Source organism: Herpailurus yagouaroundi, unplaced genomic scaffold (genome assembly GCF_014898765.1).
Source record: "Herpailurus yagouaroundi ecotype Mexico unplaced genomic scaffold, PumYag 164, whole genome shotgun sequence".
Lineage (NCBI taxonomy): Eukaryota > Metazoa > Chordata > Mammalia > Carnivora > Felidae > Herpailurus > Herpailurus yagouaroundi.
Genome location: NW_024412405.1, coordinates 51,008,780 through 51,018,447, shown reverse-complemented (window position 1 = coordinate 51,018,447; position 9,668 = coordinate 51,008,780). Strand labels below are relative to the sequence as shown.

Genomic DNA, 9,668 nt, shown 5'->3' with positions numbered 1-9,668 from the left:
AGCAGGACGCGCGGTGAGCCCAGCGTCCTCCTACGCCGCCATCTTCCTCCCCTCAGTTGTAAACTTTTAATAAAAATTATTTCAAGGGGGATTGAGTGAGATATTACTTTAATCTAGTCTTATGTCATAAGATCTAAAATACTGTTTCATTAACCTCAACACTGTACTTTCAGAACCTACTAAACTACTGAAAACATATAAGTAGAAGTTTCTCAATGAATGCCTATTGAATTGAGTTTATGGTAAAAAGGTTGTTAGTGAAATTGAAGAGTGATTACCAAACTCTTTTTACCAAACATTAGTCGTTTACCGAACCTTTTTTTTAATTTTGACTCTGCATACTGATACCAACTTTACAACCCATAACTTATATACCTGATTATTTAAAAAACAAATATTTTTATTCAATTTAAAATTAACTCTAGGTTTTAAAAGATTTAACAGTTTGGTCTTAAGCCAGATATATATTTTCCCTTACATTAGAATTTTCCAAAGTAAAACCAAGATACCTGAACATCCAACTGTATCTTTATTGGATTTAAGTAGTACTTAAATCGATAACATTCTAGTTTAAAAGAGGCTACTTGACTTTCAAGGCATTTAATTAAAGCTACATCCCATTAGTTAGAATAATCTAAACTTGACTTCATCTACTAAGTCATTTGGATCATTTTATCAGATCCTTCCCTTCTGAAGATTGTTGATTTACTTCTTCCTTATAGATCACACTTTACTCACAGAATATCCAACCCTTAGTCATTATATGTTTAATTATAAAATACATAAGACAATGAAAAATTTTCTTAGTCTCATTAATGGGTATATGTAAATTCTCACACATGTAATTTTCGTCTGAGATTTAAACATTCTTATTCCCCAAATCCCATCTTTAGTCCTGTGTTGTCTCATAGCACACACTGTCCCGTGATCATTTTTCCAATAACAACAATGGCAGTAATGGCAGTTACTATTTATAAAACAATGGCTATGTGTAAGGCACTGCTTAGGACTCAACATTATTATGTTTAAATTGATTGTCATTAGGTATTATGGACCGTTAGTTGTTTTAAGATAAAATTACATATTTATTTTTGTAGTTTTAAGATAAAACTACATATACATATTTATGAAATCATATTTAGGATGAACAGATTAGCATTACAAACAAATAAAATAAAATGCGACCATCTGGAAACAGCCATGGTAGAGCTGTGTTTTGCTTTGTGTTTTTTTGTTTTATTTTTAATTTTATTTGAGCATGTAGTGTATGTAGTGGCCTTCTTTTTACCACTTGGGCCAGTACTTTTTCTCCAGGCTCTGTCTATTCTTAGGTATCATTATTTTTCCTATTTTTACAATCAAGGGGAGAAAATAGAAACTTATTAGCTTATTCTTTTGAATGTTTTGAAGCAAAATCTTTTACATATGTAGATTACTGGCCATTTGTATTATTTTCCCCTAATTTTCTATTTCTTTCTCCTGTTAGATATGTTGCCATTGTCATGGCTACGTATGTTTGGGTTTTCCAATGATATATTGAAAAAAAAAAAAACATTGTCTTAGTGTCCCAAAAACATTAACATAAATAGGTATTTATTGAATAGTATTCATGTGTCTGACACTGTTCAAGAGATAAGGGATAAAACAGCCTGCATAATACATATGGCCCTTCCAAATATGGGACTCATAGGCTAAGGGGAAGTGACATTATATATTTATAAATGGCATTACTACTCTGAAACAGTAGCCTCGAAACCAGAAACCAAAGCAATTCTAGGAGGATATAGTTCCAAAGTATTTGACAATTTTCTTTGTTCAGTCTTAGAAAGGTCTTTTCAGCAAATTTTCCAGAGTTTATTTATAATTGCTGATATAGTTTATTTTCCTAAATTTGGCCTCCCTAGTGAGGAAACATTATATTGATATTTTAATGAAAGAACAAATTACACACCTGCTCCCCCTTCTCCTCATCCTCCTACCCAAGTGTATATTTGAAAAGAAGACAAAAGCATATGTATGCATCCCTGTTATAGCTATTTGGAGAACTTGGCATAGGACTACATCAATTTCCCAATATTTCACTCCAGGATTAGTTTCATAAGGTTTCCATAACAAATTACCACAAGCTGGGTAGCTTAAAACAGCAGAAATCTCTTCTTGTAGAGTACTAGTTGCTAGTAATCTGAAATCAAGATGTCTGCAGGACCATTCCTCTGTGAAGGCTGTAGGGAAGAATTCTTTCTTGCCTCTTCCTAGTGAATGGTGATGGCCAGCAATCCTTGGTGTTCCTCAACTATAGCCGCATCACTCCAATTGTTGTCTTCATCTTCACATAATCCTCTTACTTCCATATCTCTGTGTCTCTCCAAATCTCCCTCTCCCTATGAGGACACAGTCATTGGATTTAGAGCCCATCTGAATGTATTATGACTTCATTTAGCTTGCTTACATCTGCTCAGATCACATTTACAAATAACGTCACATTCACAGCTTCTGGTGGACATGAATTTTGGAGGGCACACTATTCAGCTCAGTAATGAAACCACTCAGTCACAAGCAGAACTAGATAACTGTGACTTCTAGTTGGATAAGGACGTAAGAACCCCATAAAACCAAGAGAAAGCTGCTAAATTCTGCATAATTTCCTCTCAGTAACTTCATTTAGAATAAATATTTTTTGTCTTTGGTAAGGAGTGAAAAAGGGAGAAATACAATAAACTTTTGGGAAAAAAAAGAATCCAGAGAAATTGATAATACAGTCAATTAAAGAAAAATCTAGCGTCTTTGAAAATAATTTTAAGGTGGTATAAGGCCCACAGAATCAAATCTTTCTGGTTGTGTTAACAGATAAATTGTAGCTGAATCCATTGTACATGCTCAAAACCAAATTAAGAACTTCTGTAAAGGGGCATATAAGTGGCTCAGGCAGACTTTGGCTCTGGCTGTGATCTCACAGTTCATGAGTTGGAGCCCAGAGTCGGGCTCTGTGCTGACAGTTCAGAGCCTGGGGCCTGCTTCAGATTCTGTGTGTCCCCCCTCCTCTTCCTCTCCCTGCTCCCTGGCTCGTGCTCTGTCTCTCTCAAAAAATAAATAAACATTAATTTTTTTTTAAGAGCTTCTGTAAAAATTAAGGGACTTTTCTTGATGGGGGGAGAAAGGAATTCTCTAACCCTATCCCACCATTCTATAGGTAATGGAGTTTCAAAGAAATTTCCGCACTTCTCAAACTAACCCCTGAGTCCCCAATTTACCACCTATTGGCACAGTGGCTTTGGGCAAGTTTTATCCATGACTGTGCTTTCTATTGTGAGTCTCCATGCATCCCAGCCTTCATTAAAGCATACTCCGTAGTTCGATCTCTGATCGTTTCTGAAGGCCATTAGCCATAAAACTCTTGTCACCTGAACAACAGTAACTGAATGCCCCAGCAGCACTTTAAATTTAATACCATCTATTCCGTAAATTTCATCTTTTTAGCCTGAATCCACATCCTCTCATGTCTCCTAAGGTAATGGCATGCTTTCCTTTAAAGCTTAAAGACATCAGGTCCAATGAACCCATCCCATCAATTTCTTGACAATATCTTTTGATTATATTATTAACAGTTTTGATACTGAAGTATCTAGCATTTAATGAACACTTTATACATGTCAATAGCTATTTTAAGCAATATTACATATATATGTGTATGTGTATATTTGTAGTATGTATGTGTTATATATGAGAATTATTTAACTCTCAAAAAAACCTTATGAAATAGAAGCTATTAGTCAACATATTCTAATGACTATTTCATATTCTAGTTGAAATATATTCTAGGTGAAACATGTTCTGCTGAAACATATTCTAGATGAAAAAAATAATACATACAAAGTCTAGTTTATCTAGTCAAGATATACATCTAGTTAGTGAAAAAAAAAGATTCAAATTCAGGCAGGACCTATTTAGAGCTGGAAAACCAAGTAAATACTCCTCATATTATTTATTACAATTTATTGCCCTTTATTCATTTTTACTTATTCTGAAATTTTATCAAATGAATCACCTATCAGTTTCTGCATTAAACATACATTTTCTTTTGTGATTTTATTCATGTTTCTTTCATTTTCATGAGATTGTCCTCCACTGCATTGACATAAATGTTTCCTTTATCCATAAATTTTAATTAACTCAATCCTTTCCCCTTTTAACTCAATCCTGTCCCTTTCCCTGGAAGTTATAACTTTTATTGTGAACTCATAACATCTGTTATAGTATATTATATTAACTTGTATTATAATAACTAAACTGTTGAAGTTACTAAGTAGTATATGTTCCAAGCACAATGCTTAGCCTTCTACATATATGTCAAACTGTATATTATTTAATTTTCAAACTGTATACCAGGTACTATAATTATTTCTACTTTATAGACAATAAAACTAAAGTTAAAGTTAAAATAATTTGCCCAACCTCACATTAGGAGTAGAGTCAGGATTTTAAGAGAGAGTTCAGTGCGATCAACTATAACATATTGTGTTTACATGGGAAATGCATGGCCATTGTCCAGAAATTTGAATTCTTTTATGGGAGATATGACAGACAAAGTCTTATAAGTAAAATAAACATGAGTAAAATAAAGTTTCAATAAAGTCCAAATTAATTTATCATTCAAACTGAGACACTTTGGAAAACAAAGTTATGCCATTGATAATTATGTCAAGTCAACATGTTTATATCCAGATTTGGATTCAGAGTCACCCTGAATAAATGGAACTATAAAGTAGTTCATTGTCAATACATGAAAGTTAGATTTCCTGCATGCAAATCATTCTTGCACCAGTTTCTGAACCTGTACAGAAAGAAGCAGAATATGTTTCCAAATGTCTCAGATTGCCCAGACCTCCATCCAACAGGGATATTTTGGCCTATTCAGAGTTTCTAAGCTTCTATACCTTGGAGACACCTTAGTTAATGTGACTCATTTTTTAGTGAATCTAGAGAAAAACCTTTTATTCACTGTTATTACAAATTTACATTTTACCTTATCAATCTGTCTTATCCACATTTTGGCACAGAGTTTCTAGGATTAAACACGTGCTTTGTCCTTATTCCTTGCCAAGTTCCTGTTATTACCCCTTATATTTAGAGACCTAACCTGAAACTTTTACCGGTATGATAAGCATACTGTCTCTCTTTCATTGACCAGAGCTTGTTCTCATATTTAGGCTCCTAGATTGGATCTTGTTGATATTGACAAGTCAATTATCAATCCATCTTATTGAGTATTCACTCATTTGAGAAATAACATTTAGTGCTCAGCTTAACATTCAGAGATCTGCTGATACAATAGCAAACAAGATGGAACCCCTACTAACAAGGAGCTATTACAATCAAATGGTAAAGACAATAGATACTAAAGTTAACAGCTTCCTCTACCAAACCTCACCTACAAGGCTCTACTTTGAGAGAAAACATTTGCAGTTGGGTCACTTTACTTTGTACCCATATTTCCCTGCTGGATATATTTCATATTGTTCATATATGCGTGCTCCCTGCTACCATGGTAATTTAATTATGCCCCACTACTTTGAGAGAAGCTTAACAGATAGGACAGTATACTTAGTAAGGAATGGTTGAATCCCAAGTACATAGAAGTTAAAGGACAACTTTTGTTTTTCTTTCTGCTGGTTTTGTATTGCCCATATAAAAGCAAACATATGTCCTCAAATATGAAAAATCACCACAATGTAAACATAGTCAAGAATCTTATTGGTGGAAATTAGAAAATCGTATGTGAACATCTTTAATCCTGGATTTACAGCTTTCACAGTTAACTTCCTAACTTTCAGAAATCTCATTCTCCAAATAGGTAAAATCACTGTATTTTATTTTTTTAAGGTAATGAGACACAAATGCAAAAGTGAATGGAACATCTGTTATAGGCACTGGCATATAATCAAAGTACATTGAACACGGGGGTCCTCATGTGTAATGAAAACAAACCACGGCTGCCTCTGCATCCAGGTACTTGGTGGGTTGCTGCAGAAGCCCTGATGGTGCAGGGTGGCACGGAATTCAAGCAAACCTGACCTAGTTTTTAAGGGAAGACAGAGTGCAACTTTGGGGATCTTTGTATACAGTTGAAAATGAAGAGGTTGGTTTGGCATTGAAGGACCTTGCTAAGGACTCTGACAAGCTAGTAGTTTGCAAAAGTAAAGCAGGAAAGATAATAGAAGAAGTATGTTAAAAAGCAATTGAGCATGAAACAGGAAATGAAAATTATAAGACAATAGGAATTGCCACAGTTGAGTATTTTCACCTCCAAGACTAAGAAAAGGTAAAAAAACAAAACAAAAAAAAAACACTTGTTGGAGGACTGGTTGTATATTAAAAGCAGAGAACTGAAGTCTAACAGAGCTGAAACCTTTGGCTTTCAATAAAACTGTATCAAAATTGTCATAAATGAGAAAGAACTTCAATTAGGAGAAACTCTTAAAGAACGAGTAGTAACACAATGTAAAAACTATAGTGATCTAACTAAAGCAGTCTGAAGAGGATGTGAGATAAACTTCAGGTTGGAGAAGAAGAGGAAAATAAAGCCAAAATAAAAGAATAAGAAGAATTTGGAGGATTTATAGACTATGAAGATTATCAGAGAGGGTTGAATAGGTGGTAAATCCAGAAACAACATGCAACTAACCAGACAGGCAGAGCAACCAGAATTCGTCCATCAGAAAGAAAAGCCCTTATTTTACCTATGGGATATCATCAGTAGGGCAGAGCTTTCCTGAAAAGAAAATAATATGGAGTAGTCTTGCTGTGTCTGTTGGACACTGACACATTTTCTGAGTGTTGCAGAGAACTGAATAACTATGCAGTGCTCCAGCTGGATACAGCATGGAGCTACTTCTACTTGGAACAACTGGGATGCTTTGAAATTGCAGGAAAAAAAAAAATAAAGTCATCCTAGAACTCCTTTAAAATTGCTGTGATGAAAAACTATCAGAGACTGAACCACATAAAGGAAATTGTGGGAAAGAGAAGGTACTGTTTTTAAGACTTACTTGCTTCTGGGTGTCTGAAATTATCATGATGGAAATGGTGAAGAACCTTGTGAGTATCTCAATAGGGCACATCAACACTTTAAACAGTCCTGTATTGATCTGTCACAAGTTCACAATTTGTTACAGTTGGGATTTACTGCTGAGGAAGCCTGGCTTGGACTAGGCATGTGACAAGCACATGGATCGGGTAGCCACCCACACTAGCAACTAAAGAGAGGACTTGGCCCAAATAAGAAAAGAGGACAAAGAAGAAAAGACGTTAACTGGAGAAAATACTCTTTGAAAGGAATGGGCTACTCTACTACTGTAGCCAAGCATGGCTCTCTATCAGGCCCTGAGGATTGCTCTCAGCAATCACCAGGTGTGTTGGTTAAATGATTCAGATCCTGATACCAACAACCGTCAAGAAAGCCCTCTGTAAGGGGTGCCTGAGTGGCTCAGTCGGTTGAGCGTCCAACTTTGGCTCAGATCATGATCTCATGGTCTGCGAGTTTGAGCCCCGCATCAGGCTCTGTCAGAGCCTGGAGCCCGTTTCAGATTCTGTGTCTCCCTTTCTCTCTGCCCCTCCCCCGCTCATCCTCTGTCTCTCTCTGTCAAAAATAGATAAACATTAAAAAAAATTTAAGAAGCCTTCTGTAAAATATTAGCCAGTTGGTGCATATGGGCCTTGACATGGTAGCATCATTCTGAATTTCTAATTTTGACAGTTGTATCTTCAAGTCCAAAAATCTTCACAAAGAATTTTCCTTATTTCGGGTTCCATTTAAGAAATATTAGTGTTTGTCTAGACACTTCATAATAGTCCCTCTTAATATATTTAACTTTGTCATGTTAAAAAATGGTAAAATAATCAAAGCAGATTCTCTCTCTTTCAAATCTATGACTTAAATTATATTATGTATGGCAAAACTTTATAGTATATCTAGCCAAAAGATGGTTTTAAAAATATGAATATTTTGTGAGAAATAAAAATGCAAATAATATTTGAATCAAATTATGATTACTTCAAATGAATAAAGATATTTAAATGTAAACAGTTGCTCATCTAGTTTCTATGTTGGCACTAAAAATGCATAATTTTATTTGCCTCTGAATTTCAATGTTTAGTTACTATAATAAATTACTATTACATAATTTTTCCATTTCCAATTTGTGGCGGCAAATAAAACATTAAATATAATCCATGTATTCTTTTTGGTTTACTTATCTATGTATATATTTTGATTCAAATTCATAATATTTTTAAATAATCTAAAAAATTAAATAATAGAACTATTTCTTTTATTTCTTCTACAGAACTTGATGGCTATGGATTTTGTGCACTTAGCCTGTTATGCAAGATGGGATTTTTAGAAATTATGATTTTAATATATGCAGACCATCCTCAATTGAGAATAGGTGGGGTTCTAAAAAAATTGAATTGTGTGAAAGTTTCAACAATGCATGGAACACATGATCTCAAATTAGCAATGTTATATACGAGGCTGACATTTTTATTATTTTGCCTACCAAAGTTATTATTTCACCTCAGTAATAAACTGGAGCCATAGTAATGTGTTGTATGCCTTCAAACGTAAGCAACCAGAATGAATTTATTTCTATGATAAAATATATTCTTAAATTTAGCAAGAATAGTCACTCTGTAGCTCATTAATCACTAATCCCCAACAGGTCTCTCCCTGATAAACCCTCAAGCTCCTTTTGCTGACCCCTGCCATCCTGGCTACATGTTGACTAGCAAGGGCAAGCACAGAGGTTATAGAGGAAAATGAATCATAGGCACCAGGATTTTGAATATAGGAGTAGACTGATATCCGGGAAGATAGAGAAAGGAAAAATGGGTCAATATTGAGAATAGATCTCTTTCACCTTTCTCAGAATATCTCTTCACTTGCCTCTTCACTTTCTCAGAATATCTCTTCACTTGCCTTCCTTTTCCTTTCCACTCACACTCCCAAAGATGACCACAGTTTCCTCTACTATCATCCTTGGTTATTATTAGGCTCTTGTTCATTTTAGCGCCTTTATTCAAAACAGTTGTCACTGAAGTTTTTAATTAAAATTTCTTTTTCAAAGCTAGAGCATGGCCTTTAAAGTTTTTGTTTCATTTTCTATTATAATAAATAGCAAAGAGGAAATGAAAGTATCTTAAACTTTGAACTCCTTCTTTTTAGTCATATAATCTATATATAAAAAGGTATCATTGTCTTCATGAAAAAAAACTACTTAATACAATTTGTTTGGGCACACAGCAGTTCTAGGCATTTTCTTATGGGGAATCTGGATAGTCTCAGCTGTTCTCCATATGTCCTAAATTCTTCTTTTGGAACTAGGTGTCTGGGCCAGGGATATTTTTCTCATGGAGTTGGCTGTATCACAGGATAGAAATCCCAACTGCTCATGAACTTTCTAGCCATTGGTCAACTTATACTTGCTAACATTCAATTGGCTAAAGCCAATTATTTGCAAAATTCAAAGTCGGGGTGGAAAAATATCTTCAACATTTTAAATGGGATAAACATCTAAGTCAAATAGTGAAGAGTATAGCTGTGTGGATGCATAAAATAGTGAGGCCATTAATATACCACAATTCTTCAAACACTATTTTGATGGCATGTTGGA

At 34.5% G+C, this 9,668-nt stretch overlaps 1 pseudogene; it reads left to right on the top strand.

The window, feature by feature from the left end:
- The window catches only part of LOC121037914 (NEDD8 ultimate buster 1-like), a 186,277-nt pseudogene extending 178,810 nt beyond the window's left edge, over window positions 1-7,467 (top strand).
- Window positions 7,468-9,668: the final 2,201 nt, after the last annotated feature.